This window comes from Dermacentor silvarum, unplaced genomic scaffold (assembly GCF_013339745.2).
Source record: "Dermacentor silvarum isolate Dsil-2018 unplaced genomic scaffold, BIME_Dsil_1.4 Seq905, whole genome shotgun sequence".
In the NCBI taxonomy this organism is placed as follows: domain Eukaryota; kingdom Metazoa; phylum Arthropoda; class Arachnida; order Ixodida; family Ixodidae; genus Dermacentor; species Dermacentor silvarum.
The window spans coordinates 638-16,558 of NW_023606951.1; the positions used below are offsets into that span (position 1 = coordinate 638).

At 45.7% G+C, this 15,921-nt stretch overlaps 1 pseudogene; it reads left to right on the forward strand.

Annotated features, from left to right (window-relative positions):
* The first annotated feature begins 497 nt into the window (after positions 1-497).
* On the forward strand, positions 498-15,639 carry LOC119435774 (segment polarity protein dishevelled homolog DVL-3-like; annotated as a pseudogene).
* The last annotated feature ends 282 nt before the right edge of the window (positions 15,640-15,921 follow it).

Consider the following 15,921-nt stretch of genomic DNA (forward strand, 5'->3'; position numbering starts at 1 on the left):
CTGCATTCATTCTACACTAGTTCTGTGGAGTTGGTGGCAGTGCCACGTGAAAATTATAATGAAGGGCGGGTCTGAAAACTTAGTTAGCGATTTACCTTCCTCTATATAGGTTTCTTCTTCTTCTTCTACTACTTCTTTTTCTTTCTTTTTCAATTTTTGTTACTTCGTCGGCTTCATGCGAAGACCGCGGGTTCTCGGACATTAACCTTTCAACGTTCGTAAATATAAACAGATGCAAACATTCCGGTCGCATGCTTCGATTTTTGGATATGCGCAGCTGCTTGGTCTACATGTTTTGCCCGTGTGCAGCCATTGAAAGATGCTGTTTTGATTATAGTGCGGATATTCGCGACTCTGGCAACTTGCGTTATATAAGCGTCTATGCTTATAGTGAATATGTGTATACAGTACATGACAGTACACTTTTCAGGGCAGCTCATTGCAGTTCTGTTCTGCCTATAAGTAAGGCCTCAGTGAGCAGGTGTTACTTGTTGCAGGGGTGCTGTTGCTTTGGATGGTCGCATTGAGCCAGTGACATGATCCTTCAAGTGAATGATATCAACTTCGAGAACATGAGCAACGATGACGCTGTGCGAGTGCTCCGGAGACTGTACAAAGCCTGGGTGAGTCATTTATCTAAAAACAATAGGAAGGTGGAACGAAAGAGAACACTTTTTTCAAGTGTTCCTGTTGCTGTATGACCGTAATGCTGATGCTCCAAAGTTACAGCACGTAGTCATCCACGCTGCATTCTTTTTTATGCAAGTTCAGGTTGCTCAGCACAAGTATTTGATGAATCTTCCTTGCATATTCCTGCTTGGCACCTTTCTGTAGTGCATGGCTGCTTCTGCTAAGCTTCCAATTGCTACCTTCCCTATCATATGCTAAAATACTCTGTAAGGAGCGAAAATTGAAGTTTCAATATGCTGAAGGAACTCTTTTGAGGGAAGGAGACACAACAGAACTAGGGTACTACACAGCACACTTCATTTGACTTTCATCTAAGCCAAGACACCGCATAAGCGTTCTAGCATTCAGTAAAAACATATGTAGTTCATGGCAGAGTACAGTGAGAAGGAGGCATGCATGATGGATACATAAGTTGAATGACTTTGCAGTCCCATCAAGTTGGTGGTAGCCAAGTGCTGGGACCCCAACCCCAAGGGCTACTTCACCATCCCACGCACCGAGCCTGTACGCCCCATCGACCCAGGAGCTTGGGTGGCACACACGGAGGCAGCACGCGGCTCTTCCTCTGCCGTGGGCCACTCACGGCTCCGCTGGCCCCTGGACCTTCACTCCGCCAACCGCTGCTCTATGATGGACCCTTGAGGCCTCCGTCTGTCTCCACCTCACCTCCCTTCCTCATCAGTCACTTCATCCGTGCCTGAGTCAGAGAGTAAGTGCGCAGTGTTCATTGTTGCCACCACCAAACTGTGTTAGATGGCTAAAAGCACAGCAGCTGTTCTCTGTTATTGTGGCCAGAGTACTTATTCTTTCTGAATACTTCTTGAACGATGCTTCTTGAAGTTTCGTGTTTTCCTTTACTGGAGTGTTTCTTGCTGCTTATTACTTTGCATCGCCAGTGAGCCTTGTCACTTCCTCTATGCCCCCAAGCCAAAGAGAAAGTTCCTGAGGTGCCTGTGCGTTCAAGTTTGGCTGGTAGCAGAGCAATAGCTCCATTTCTCATTACAACTGCTGTAACTATGATGAGCCAGTTCCTGCCGTTGCATGATTGTAATGTAGGGAACGTGAACATCGGGTAATGCGTTATAGTCAAGCATCCTCATATGTAGACACTGTTCCAGTGATTCATTAAGCATTTTCATAGAGATACAAGGCTGTTGGTAAGGCCTCCTGTTGTGTTAACGTTGAAATGTGGGTTTGTTTGTACATTATTTTGAGTTTTTCTGCGTAGTGCGACCAGTACAAGGATGTAGAGGAATACACACTGTATTGTGCTAGTGCTGTGTAGGTTTTCACTTCTTGACCTCAAGCAGAGCCAACATTAAGAAGTTGAGCAGTTGGTATATGCGTTCATCCTGATGGTGCACAACGAAAAAACAAGGAGAAAACAGAAAAGAGCAACTCCAGTAAACCTCATTAATACCTACCCGCTTAATAAATAAATCCGGTTTAAATGTAGTTGTGATGGATTCCCCGCCCTGTCGCCATTGCACCTAATGTAGTGGCTGACCGCTTGCGCTGTAGTCACTTTAGGCATGCATGGCAAACGGTTAGTGCGTAGTACTTAGTTTTTTGGCGTGTACAAGCGTGGAATCAGCGAAATGTCATACGCACGAACCTTTCCCAGACTGCAATTGTCACCAGTAGGGACATCAAAACATGGTAGCCATGACGAGTTCCCTGCTCCCATAGCTTCTAGCACTTCCACATTGTTGTCATGGATGACAACGTGAATGATGGCCCTTCCGTATCCGATGCGGATATTGCGTTGACCGTCATGAGGGCATTTACAGACAAGTGTGGTCTGGTGGAGAAACTGGCTTGCTGCCTCGCCGAGTTTGAGGATGCTGTTGTCGTTGCATGGCCCTCACGGCGGCAAGTGAAAATCACATATTTTTTGCTGCCTGCTCGCAATAAAGCTTGTCTGTGTTTGTGTTTGAGTGAGAAGTAACACATTTTTTTTTTTTTTACCAGTAAGTCCATAGCCGCTCATCTGCCATTGTCGGTTTTAATGAGTCCATATCTTAGTGCGTACCTGATGGGTTAATTAGTACATCGCTTAGTGCGTACCTGATCCACATTCTCTGCCAACTATGTGTTAACGAGGTTTACTGTACCTCAGAACAAGCCTGCCTAGCTGTTTCCTTACAGCCTCAGAGTCTAGGCAAGCAATCCTGTTCGGACTTTAGCTGACTCCAGTGTGACCAAGTGTCAATGTTTTGCAGGGCAGCTACAGGAGCCACTACTGACTGTGGAGACTGACATGGAGACTATTGTAAAGGCTATGGCAGCTCCCGATTCAGGACTGGACGTCAGAGACCGCATGTGGCTCAAGATCACTATACCGAAGGCCTTTATAGGTGAGCAATGAAAGCACTAGCCGCACAAAGAAAACTAAAATTGGTGTTACAAACAGGCCTATTACAGATGCCTTTTACAAATACGGTGTCTGCTACAACCTCATGGTTTTATTAGGAAAACATTCAGTCAGCCTAAATTCTTGCCTGTTATGTATTTCATAGTCCAAAGGGCATGTTTTGACCAAATGATGTTTAATAATTTAACATTTACACATTCAAAAATTTTGCAGCTGTTCCTTAAAATACCTTCTCCTACTTTATTTTTTGTTTCATTCTAGAATACAGTGCATCATATAGAGTAAAACGTCGTTTATATGATCCCATTTCGTATGATTTCCCGGCGCCGAATTTTTCGATCGAGAACCCAAAAAATTACCCAACATAGTTACACTTTTTTTATTGGTTAATACATTCCTAGAAAACACTATCTTTCAGCACCGACATTCGTTGCCTACCAGCTTGATTTCATTTCGGTTTCCCATTGCTGTCTTAAAACACTACGCAATACAAAAACAACCAAGCTCATCTCGGGCCGCTAAGGCCCAACAAGCTCCGCACGCGTCAGCATCTTGTGCCGCACTGATTCTCGTCAAGTGGACTAGGAAAACTCGCCGACACACCTCACCCGAAAAAGCTGCCGACCCAGGCTCAATTCGAGGAGTGCAAACGTAAGCTTCCTGAAGCCTCAAAAATGACAACCTGCGTCTCGGGCCACTCGGGCCCCACTGGCTCAGCACGCATGGGCGTCTTGTGCTGCAATGATTACCGCAACACTTTGCATCATGTAGATGTAACTACAGATGAGTCTGGTAATTTTTTAGCAACTTCGGATAGTAAATTTTCCCGGTTAGTAGTACATACGTTTTTTCTCTTTATTTTTCCAGCAACGTATGAACGAGTTTCTACTGTACGTATAGTTCTACTGCGTCTAAGGCACTAAGTTATTAGCATAAAAAATAGTCTAACCCCCCTCCCAAATTGTGCCATTGAAATTGCCATTTCAAAAGTTGTCAGGTGATGCTTTCAGTCATTTTCTTATTGAGCATTTTTTTTTTTTTTTTTTTTTTATAGATGTCTAGTCATGGCGAAGTACAGTCGAACCTCGATATATCGAACAGCGCGGCGATCGCGAAATAGTTCGATATATCCAGATTTCGATATAAAAAATCAAGTAAAATATGCGTCAAAAACTTGTGGAAAACAACCAATGAACCAATCATGGTGCAGTAAGTACTCACTTGAGGATTCAAACAAAGCATTTATTGCGTCGGCTTAAAATACTGAAAAAGGGTAGCCTGCTTTTTGTTGGCAATGGCGTGTTTGACGACTGCGTCCTCAATGTAATCCAGGCGATCCACAAGTGATAGGACGGTGCCTTCAATCGCGCCGCAGTGGCGGCGCACAAGGGCCAGAGCAGCTATGACCTCAGCTGATGTAGGGAGCGGGGCATCATCAGCGCTTGCGGGATCCATCTCGGCAGCGTTTTCGTTTGGCTGCTCAGCAGTAACTTTGGCGACGATCTCCACATCCGTCAGCTCCGCTGTTGTACCAGTGCTGTCGTACTCAATGTGCTCCTTGGTATGCCAAACGCTTCTGCGACGCTCGACTTCTTCTCGTCATTCTCGATGCGTTGGATTGCTTCTAGTTTAGCAGCAAAAGTCAGAGTCGTCCGTTTCTTAGCGTTTGCAGCCATCGTTACACACACGAACACAACGGGGCTACGACCGCAACGATCGATGCGACCAGGGATGCGACGACGCGGAGGAGCTAGTCCAACACGTGCAGTGCGTCGACCCGTCGACGCTGCAAGGATGCGGCGTGCGCAAGCCGCTACGTTCAAGTGGCGCTCTCGGCGCCATCGATGTGTGCAGTGGTCGTAAACGCCCACCGCGCTGCCGCTAGTTTCGAGAGTGTTGCGGGAAAGCTCGCCGCCTGTCAACGGAGCGCGGGTGGTCTGGGGTGGCCGAGTTCGATATATCCATTATGCGTCAAACATCGTTCGAAATAAAAAATTAAAAATGCATACGATTTCCCGCGTGATATAGGAACCGTTCGATATAGGCAATAATTCGATATATCCGTGTTCGATATATCGAGGTTCGACTGTAGTATTGCCAAAGTGTTTGACATCTTTAGGAGCAATTCTGTCAGAAATTTTGAAGTGGAATTGCCGCATGTCTGTCACTGTTATGAAGACAAGCACCCTTTGCTCAGAGCACAGAGCAACAGGTCTCGGATCAGCTGAGAATTTTATTTCTTGTTTTCCTAGTGTTCATAGTAGCTGAGTTGCTTGCCCTGTTATTTTCTTGACTGCAGGCGTGGATGTGGTAGACTGGCTTACAACACATGTGCAAGGCTTCCAAGACCGCAAGGAAGCCAAAAAGTATGCCAACCAGCTACTCAAGGCAGGCCTCATCCGGCACACCGTCAACAAACTTTCCTTCTCCGAGCAGTGCTACTACGTGTTCAGCGACCTCTCCCTTGGTGAGTTCATGTTGTGGAGTCCTGACAATGTGGTGGGGCAGGCACATCTGGTCATCAGAGTCTCATTTCGTTGCATATTACATGTCATTACTGCTTTACTAGCTGACAGTCTGCAATTCTATGCCACAGTCATTATGAAATTAAACCAGCTGATGAAAGATGCTTTTTTCATGTGCAGTTTTTCGCACTTGGCTAATGATGAGGCACCCCCATAATAGTCAGATCATATTGTTATGCGGCTGATATTTGAGAGCTCACCAAAGGACGATCCTTTTTAATAATGGCCAAGACACGGAGAGCATGTGCACTAATGCGCACTTTGTCGTTCTCACTCAGGCTGCCAGCAGCTGTAGTTTGCAGCTTACTCCACATCATTGTTTAGTTTATTTTAGTCTTTTAGCCTTATATTTTCTCTGTGATCAATGTCCTTGCGCTTTTTTACTCGTGACATAGCCTGTCTTCTTTATTCTCATTGTGGGCCACATGATCGCACCGCGTAAATTGCCTTGTCCTGTGCAGACATGTGCTCACTGCGGCTGCAAGAAGAAGATGAGGAAGGTGGAGCAGGGGGCATGGTTCCCCCTGGGGTTGCCTGGGTCCCCTGCTTCCAGCAGGGTACGTGTGCGGTAGCACGGCTGCACCAAGTGCTGCGGAGACACAGCTGGCCTCCTATGTCAACTATGCCCGTGAAGGGAGCACCCATTCGGGATCCGGTGAGCGCTTTGCCTCTGAACTCTGCCTGTAACCGAGGCCATTTTCAGCCAGTGTTTCCCTGAAGTTTACTCACAAGCCCAGCGTAGTTATACAAATGTTGACGAGTTGTTTTTAATAAACAAAACTTACAGCTTCATTCAAGTTTTTCTTTATTTTGGCTCACAGTGTCTGCACTCTTATTCTTGTTCTTGAGAGAGAGAGAAAAGGGAAGGGAAAGCAGGGAGGTCAACCAGGCGCATGTCCGGATTGCTACCCTGTGCAAGTGGAAGGAGTTCAAGATCTTGTAATAACAAAGTCACTGCAGACACAAAATACTTTCACTATGCCCTATATTTATTACAAGCATACGTTCATTGCGCACAGTCAGAAATATCTTAGATTTACTTGGTTATATCTACAGCATAGATCGCCTGTAACGTAAGTCACCGGAGTCACGAATACCCGTATTATAAGTTATACTGCACTACAGTTAAACCTGGATATAACGAAATTGACAAATTCCCGAAAAACTTCGTTATAAAGAGGTTTTCGTAATATGCAGGTTTGGCACGAAAGTTCGAAAAAGAAACGCGTACCGTATGTACTATCGCTCAAGATTTACTCCCAGTATACTAAAGTTGAGATGAACAAGAAAGTTCCAGTTTCGGAAAGGCTAAGGTCTTTGCGATTGCGACAGCAAATTAGCAGACAGCTATACGAAGTAAGGATAGTACAGTCAAACCTCATAATATGTACCCACTTAATGCGTAATTGCTTTAGGTGCATGTTAAAGAACCTCAGGTGGTCCAAATTTCCGGAGTCCCCCACTACGGCGTGCCTCCTAATCAGATCATGGTTTTGGCACGTAAAACCCCATAATTAAATTTTTTAATTGCGTAATTGCGGTTTAAACGTAGTCGCAAAGATTCCCCATTGAAACCCATGTATTGGCTGACCGCTCAAGCCGTAGTCGCTCATTGCCCACCATATGGTTAGTGCATACTATTTTTCTTGTTCTACAGGCACAAAATCGGCAAAATCTCATGTGCGCAGACGTTCGATTCTCGAGTTGCGACGCCCGGACGACAGTCGCCAGCGATAGTGAACTTACGTATTTCCTGCCAATTGCCGCGCACAAAAGCAGGGCCTTCGAGATAAGTTCACAGTAACGGGGAGATGCTGCCGGTAGGGGGTGCGAATTCGCTGTCGCCGTCAGAGCAGTAACCGCGCAGAAGCACACTTTATAGCGAAGCGCATTTGTGCCGTTCCCGTGGACGTCGCCTTGAGGTTCCGTGTGAAGTTCAAATATGGCAACATCGTCGCCGCGCGCTGTACGCTGTGTGCGAGTGAAAGCTTGCGAAGGTCAGCCGACTCAAACAAAATCTCGCGCGCGCTAGGGGGTCAAGGCGTGGGAGGCGAGAAAGGGAGACGTTTATTTCGGCGGCCGCCGCCATATCTTGAAAGCGATCTGCGATGTGGAAAAAGTGTGCGCCCGCGCGGGCTTATCTTCAAAGCGAACTGCAGACAAGGTCACTATCTTGCGTTTCATCGTGGAAGCACTCATCCTTGGAATGTCACACCAGGTACTGAATGCGTGGACGCGTGTTGTTTCGCACAAGCTCGAGCATAGCCTCCTCTATAGCTCGAGGCGTCGGAAACGAACAGCGAGCGACACGATGGCGTCATAGCGTCCTATAGTGTCACCTAGTGTCAGGTTAGTGAAGTGAAGCGCAGAGACTTGCGCAGTAACCAAACAGTGGCGCTGCCAGCGCGTTGAAGAAAAAACATTTTTTTTTTTTCCTTCGGCAACATCAACAGGAAAAGGAGAGTGCCGGCTTGGCGGGCTAGGCCAGCTGCAGCAAGCAGCGGCATCAGGTTTGAATGAAGGGAGGGGGAAAGGTCACGCCCGCGGCGGCAAGATCGCTGGGTCGAGGGATGCAGGTCCACCTCGCGCACGCACGCTCTCGCCTCGCAGTCGCCGTGAATTCGAGCGTGCAAGCGCGGCGACGCCGCTTCGCATTCCGTCGGGGCGGAGAAGGTTTCCGGTTGTTGCTCACGCAAAAATCACAAAATTTGGGACGAAATCTCTAGGTTGTCGGCGGGGAAAATTCGTTATTTGGAGGGGGTCTCCCGCTGCCACTTCGTTACGTAGATTTCTGAAATACATGTGCTTCTATGGAGTAAAGGAGGGGAATAGAAAAACTTCCTTAAATCCAGGAATTCGTTATATATATGGAGGTTCGTTATAAGCAGGTTTAACTGTATAACCAAAACAGTTTTCAAAGGCTGTTTGCATGCGAAACATGTCGACCATGCAGCCGCACATATCCAAGAATCGAAGCTTGCGACCCGTATGCTTGCATCCGTTTAAATTTACAAACATTGAAAGGTTAACATCCGAGGACCCGCGGTGTTCGCATGAAGCAGACAAAATAACACACACACACAACAAACTATATAAAGGAAAGTAAGTCGGTCGCTGACTAATTTTGCAGACCTTCTCAATTATTCCTAATTGCCAATGGCACTGCCGCCAACTCCACAGAACCAGTGTAGAATGGCGACTGAAATTTCACACACTGTACAGTGCCTCGTTGGATTTCACCCGTGTGCACGATGTCGAAAACATGGCGATTGCAATCCAAGTTGTCTCCATTCTAATGTTGCACCTGCCACCCGTGCCTTCATTTTTGGTGTCGAGGTGGTTCCTCCGCTTTCCAAGAGCCGTACAGCTACTGCGAAGCATTTCTCTGACTTGGCACCAAACCGCAACTTTAGTCGCTGGCTACCGACGAGGCGGCACTCTTAGGCATAGCTGGTAGTGGTGTCAAGTAGCATTTCGTCACTGGAAGCTCGCCCTTGTCATGTTCGTACCCGTAGACAATTAAATGGAGATCATGTTCACTTGCTGAACTGAGGGCAGCGCACTTGAAGAGGAATTTGTGATTGCAGTCGATCAGTCACGGCAAGTACTGCAAACGTCTACCACATTTATATGTGCGTGTACTGGTAGGAACGGCGAAGGCATGCATGTAGACATAAAGCCTAAAGGCTCTTAACTGAATTTGCGGAACACAGCTTAAAGTGACAATTTCACTGAGTCAAGGTCGCACACACTCTCAGCACTTCACTACTGGTGAACGTGAAACCACCTTCACGAAATTTTGAATAGGTATTGAATAGGCACAGAACGCAGCTAAGTTTGGAAACAATTTTTACATGATCCTGGAGTCATAAAAAAAACTGTTTACTTTCCACACACAAATTTAAGAGCCAAAAAGCGACAATGCATTCAATGCGGAGTGCTAACAAGCAGCAAGAGCAAAGGCTTCTTCGTTGCCTGAGCAGGGCAGACATACACCAGCCCGCAGATCGCTTACATACAACGCACTGCCGCCTCTGAGGCCACCGCTTTATTTATTTTCCTTTTTTTTTTTTCCTTTCCTTTTTCGTTTGCTCTGTGTCTCGTCCCCCTCCGCATTCCCCTTGGGTCGCTATCCAACGACCAACGCACCTTTGGGAAGCGCACTCACTGTCTCCTGGCCTGTGGCATGTTCCATCAGCCGCATTATAACCGGTATTTCGTCTCACGCAGCTATGCTATAAGCGATATGCGTATACGGATTTCTATGGGAAGATAAACGGGAGTCAAGAAAAGACTGCGTTTTAGCTGGTTCTGCACTATAAGTGGTCATGTTATAAATGGTCTGAGCTGTACATTCAGTGTATGAAGGTTCAACTGGATACATTATAGGCAAGCTGCACCTGCTTTAAATTTGCAGGATCTTATTTTTGTTGGCGCATACTCCTTGAAACATTTATCTACACAAATTGGTGGCACAATAGGAAGTATCAATACGGTCGCTGACTAGCAAGGACTACCTGAAAGTACAAATAGTCAGGTGTCAGAAATAATGAATTCACCAGAAAAAAAGTCATTTTATTCCACAGGTTGCCAGAAAACCTTGTCAATGCTTTGCTGCACGCACATATGCTTGCATACAACCTGGTTCGAAGCAGCATAGTCCTCAACACCGTAGTCATCAACTAAAATCGTACGAGGAGCGCTTCATTCCTATTTGTGCCTTTATAGCCTTTATTCTTGCATTTACCGCTGGGCATAACACCGTGTTAGCCACACGCCTTCATGACTATGTAGTCGCCATCCATGATCACGTCGATAGTGGTGACCACGGTTTTGTCCATAGCGGTTGCGGCAAACAGTAGTTTTGTTGTGACTTGGTGCGCGCGTTGGCTGCATGCCTTCAGAACTGCAGGTCACACCACACATGATTGCATCGATATCGACCGGAGTTACATCCACTGCAGTTGCGGCACACAGCAGTTTCGTTCTGACCTGGTGAGCGCGTCGGCTACATGCCTTTAGAACTGCGCGGTCGCTGTCCATGATTTTGTCTGAATTCTATAGTGTACTGCTTGAAATGTACACTGCAAGGTGCAGAAAGAAAGAGTGACACGAGAGGAAAATGCGCAGATGTGCGAAATGTACACCGTAATAGTACTTCATGAAAGCATTGGTAGCTACTGCTGTTTCGTCCGCACCGGTTACAGCAAGCAGTTCATTTCAACTTGGTGCAATGGCTGTCCGCGCAATGTCGCAAACAGTGTGGAAGCTGTCGAGAATGAAGAGTGCCAGCTACATCCTGATAGGCTGACGACCTGTTGACGACCAGCCCAATGGTGAAAAAATAATATGGGTTGTCTGCGCGAAAGTGGAATGCGTCTCTCAGATGAAGACACGCCACGGCTGCACTGCCAAAAAGTCGCAAGGCCTTCGCCTGCTGTGAGCGCTAATCAGTTGCAAGATGACGATAATGGCAGCTTCCGCACTGCTTTTGCGCAAAATAGAAACAGGATTTGTTTCATTCAGTAAATAAAAGCACGGTGATGTACTAAGCATTTCTTTATTGTTTTCTTGATACCTTCGATAAGTTGACATTCGGCTAATTCGGTCATTTATTTCCGGTCCTGTGAAATCCAAAATAATGACGAACTGTTACTATACTAGAAAAGACATAGCATCTTTTAAAGTGGGCTGTTTTGAGTTCTAAATAAAGGATAAATTTGTTTTACAAGCTACTTTTACTTTGCCTAGAAGCTTAGCCCTTCTTTAGAAATAGTGATATGTAAGAAACAGGCACATGATGGTGCCATTAGCTTGAGTTTGTTGCTGTCTTTTATAATGTTACAACGCCAACCTGAGGAAGTCTGCCGAGTACAACTACTGACAAAAGCAATGTGGTTAAAGTTATGTATAAGTTATTTTTTTAATGATAGACGCTGTTTTGAATATTTCAATTGTACTGCAATGTGCAAGTTATGGAAATGAGAGTGTGCATTTCTCATTCAAATGAGTTCTGGCCAATGCATTAGGTAAGAAATGACATTAAGGCAAAAACATGATGTTCGTCCATATGGCATTACGCAAATGACAATAAATTTTATGGCATTTGCAAGTTGATGTCATTTTCTGTGCCCATGTGGCGTGGGTACAAGTACACCTGAGTTAATTTTGCAGCATGAACTTCGCTTCTGTTTCTCTTAAGTTGCTGTTGAAGGCTTCTTTACTTGCTCCCTGTATGCTCTTATCACATGGCCAGCTTGTTAATTCCTCTTTCATTCAAATCCTTTTGCCTGTTGTACAATGAAATTATTAATGTGCAATTTCCTCAGAACTAGCGACCAAAACACTAGACTGAACAATCTTACTTGCTACATATCCTAAGTTATAGCAGCGAATGCCACTTCCTGACAGACAGCCACACAAACTGTAGGACTGTACCTTTTGCCACAAGTAATGGCGTATTGTTGTGTATTTACAGTCCTCACCTTGTGCCGTCCCATACAAGCAGGAAATTTTCTGAAACAACACAAGTTATTGCTTGATTCAACCAAGTACTTCATTATATCAGAACTCAAGCAAGCTTCACATAATAATCAGTATTTGTGCTAACTATAAGGCACAAATACTCTCTGCTTTTCTTTTTTCTTTAAAATTATAATCACAAGAAGGCATTTTGTGTTATATTCAGTGCCATGCAATGGTGCTGTTTTTTGCTCTGGGAAAGACTCTTTTGACAAGTTGCACAAAACTACACACAGTGTCCCTGTCAGGTGGCGTTCTTTAGAGCTGGTGTGATGCCCGGTGTGGCAATGCAGGGGGCAGTGGCGGACCACCCGCAGAGTCTAGCCGCAGCGTGGACGGTGCCGAGGGCTCTCAAGAACTGACCGGTAGTAGGCAGTCCTTCCGCATGGCCATGGGCAACCCCTGCGAGCTCTTTGTGGACGTCATGTGATACATGCATGAGCATGCCACTATGCAGGGGCCCTACACCATTGAAGCAGAGTGGACAAGCTCCATGAGGGTACAACACTACACTTGCGTCAGCTACAACACTTTGCACACAATGCGCATTGTCTCTTCAAGTTCTTCACTAAACACCTTGATGCCCTGTATTCTACACCCAGTGAAACACTTTACGCTGTAGTACTTGCCACACTGTAATGCACAACACTTGAATACTATTTTGTATTTTCTGTTATAATTACGAAAGCTGGCGGCCAAGGGCCCCTTTAGGAACAGTTATAAGAGTGACCGGTAGGCCGGAGAACATTCACATCTGTCAGAGCTCAGTTACATATAAATGAGTGCAGTCGGCACAGCCTTTAAAGTTCAGCCATTTGCTATCTTTTGGGGGTGCTGGCAACCAGTGCCATCGCATTTGAAATGCCTTGAAACACTCGCACCTCATTCTGCAAAATGAGCATGTCATGTCGTCCAAGAACTTGCTTTGTGTGAGGAGTCTATGCAATCCAACTACAATATATTTGTGAACCATTGCGGAACTCATCCAGCCTTGTGCCACCTGTTCCCTGAACTTATTTTTCTTGTGTCTACACCCACACGTGTGCTTAGATAGAATGTAATTTCCATCTAGCTTTGTTCCGAAACCGGTGTGGGACCAGAGCTTTTCACTGAATGTACACCAACATGTTTGATCCAACCACAGAGCTACAGATGCTCTTAACGTAGCTAAAAAGTTGCTAGGAATATATCTAGAAGGTTGCTGGGTTAGCCAAGGATAACAGCAACTGACTGGTCATTCTACGGTATTTGTCTGTTGGCTCACAGCAGCTTTTTCACACAACACATAAAGCAAGGTTACTGATCCTCGAGAGCCTTCAAGCAACTTATTTTCCTTCTTTCTTTCCTTCTAAGTGTGCCTTACTAGCACTAGGGCAGAGAACCACCTTTGAAATCACCTGTTTGAAGTAGAAGCCATCACTGCAATGTCACTGTAAATGCAGATGCTAAAAGCACCCATATTTGTTTCTAGGCCTTCCAGCTGCTTTCATATGTGTGAAGGGTGTTGCATGGTCAGTGTATCATGTATGCTTGTCTCAGCCTATTGTTTTCTTTAATGGAAAAGGGACAAGCTGTTGTTAACACTCAAGGTCCATTCGATCCACCTGTACTGACTGGGCAACTTCGCAAGCTGCTGCACCCTGCTATTCATTTCAGTGGTGCAGCAATGGCGCCCTCTGAGCCATGCCATTCATTTCAAAAGGTGCAAGAAAGGTGCAGGGCTGGTTCACGATTTTGCTGCTGCACCCTCCTAATTGACAGCGCTGACTTGGTGCAGACGTGCAGGTGCAATGCAACAGCGCAGCAGACAATGCAGTACACTAGCATAACCGTCGTTGAAATCCCGCTCAAACCTGTCTGCTGCATCTATCTGCTGCATCTACGCAGTGTGGCAGAGTGATTCGCATTCGTTTTTCGCCCACGTGTACACTATATAGCATGTTGTGTATTTGCCATAGCCACCAATTCAGCTGTCTGCCACACACTTTAGCTGTTCGCGCTGATCAAACCAATTATTTCGATTTAAACAAGATGTCTGTCAATTTGTTAGCACTGGTCAGTGCAATTTCGTGTGATTTTATTGTCCTGTGAAATCCAGAAGAAAAAGAAAGAGAGTGAGAAATCGGCATGTTTGCCAGCTAAGACACAAATTCAGGCTAATATGTACTAGATGTTCTGCGGTGCACGCGTTGACACTTTCGTATCATCTGTAGCATAATAAAAGTTATCTGCACTACTACTTGTTCTCTTTAAGACCAGGCACCTCGAAAGCCACCATATACCTGTGGTTTTCTGCCTCTAACTTACGCAGATGATACACGTCAAGCTGGCAAGCACAAGGCTTGTGCCATGTCTGCACCTTGGTATTTCTTTCGAGTGTTGCGTTGTGCCTGCACCGCTGAAGTCCAACTGCACAGTTTCTAAACTTCCTGTGCCCTGCCATGAACTAGTTCACAGAGATGCAGGCAAATCGAACAGACCTTGGGATAGGTGACGTTGTGCCTCTTCTTCTGTGCTGTAAGAGCTGGCTTCTGCAGCCATGCATGCCTGTTGGTTTCCCGAGTAGTAATTCAGAGCTGACGACTTGTCCATTTCTATTTGACAAGCACATAGTGGCTGTTGTCAGTGGCACTTAGTGCCACTTTGCCTAGATGTCCCTATTGTCTCACCTAGCAGTGGCTGGATGTAGAACTATGTTACATTGTCTTGTAGAGTAAAAGCTATGTTACATCCCTAGCAGAAGTTCCAAGACATTTTAAAATACCAAGTTGGAGTGCAGGTTATGTGCAAATTTTACCTTGCAGCGGGATTTCACAGCAGGGTGGAGTGCATTGCAGTGAAGCCACACTGCACTTCAACAGAGAGAGGCAGTGAGAGTGGTAATGTGTACTACTAATGCCACTGAAATTACAAAGCAATATTGCTTCTGGAACTCTGATTTGTGCCAATTATTATGCAGGGTGTTTATGTAATGATTTGAGCATTCTTATACTTCATTTGTCCAATATCTATGCAGATATTTTTCTTCTTTCTCTGGATTGATCTGACTAAGAAAAGGGGTTTTATGTGGGGGATAGCTTATACTAGGAGAAATAGAGTAAATTTTGTTATCATGCAATTCTTTTCTCTTCTTCGGCATATCACATTTATTACTAACTGTGGCTGCTATTCTCAAGCAGGTCCCTCAGCACCTTGTATATATATATATATTGCCGCATCACTTTGGAGCCCTGCCCTTCACTGAACACAATTTGCTCGTCTGTGTCAAGCACAAGCAGCGCATGTGCACTAAGTGTGGCGTTTAGGAAGGAGTCTATTCCTGCATGACTGCCTGCCTGTCTGCTGGGACAATGCATGCTTTCGGTCCTCCCTAACCCAAGTTCCTTGCCTGCTTTGCAGTGGAAGAGGATGGCTTGGAGTATCAGTACTCAGACAAAGGCTTGGTCTAACGCCTTAGCCTTCATGATGGAGCCAGAGGCAGCACTAGATCATCACAGGACTTCATAAACTTGACACTGCTTCCGGCAACTCACGTTTTGAGCCCAATGAACATCATGTGCCGCGGTGTGCTTTCACACTTGGCAGTAAAACCCAAGCAATTTTTTTATGGAGCCCTGCAGACTTGCAAGTGGTTGTGGCAAATCATCACTGGACAATGTGTGTGACGCTGCAGATTGTATGTACGCCTGCCACAGTTGCACTGTGGGCAATGCTGCAGCAGTGTGCTCTTTTCAGTGTGCTATACCGAGGTCAACTAAGTGTGCATGACGTGTGTGGTAGCTATGCGAGGACATTCCAACTGGCACTACT